A 257-nucleotide genomic window follows, 5' to 3' on the forward strand; every position below is an offset into this window, starting at 1 on the left:
TTGTTTGTGCGTTTGTGCTTGTGCGTGTGTTTCTCTCTCTGTGTGTGCGTGTGTGTGTATGTGTGTGTGTGTGTGTGTATGTGTGTGTGTGTGTGTGTGAATTTGAGCGTCCATAAAGCATCCAGATATTAAATACAAAAGGCTGAAAACAAATGGCACAAACAGCCACATACGTACATATGTACGTACGTACGTATACGGACCTACATACATACATGGCTCCATACATACACACACATGTATGTATACGTTCATGT

Source organism: Octopus bimaculoides, chromosome 18 (assembly GCF_001194135.2).
Source record: "Octopus bimaculoides isolate UCB-OBI-ISO-001 chromosome 18, ASM119413v2, whole genome shotgun sequence".
NCBI classification, from domain to species: domain Eukaryota; kingdom Metazoa; phylum Mollusca; class Cephalopoda; order Octopoda; family Octopodidae; genus Octopus; species Octopus bimaculoides.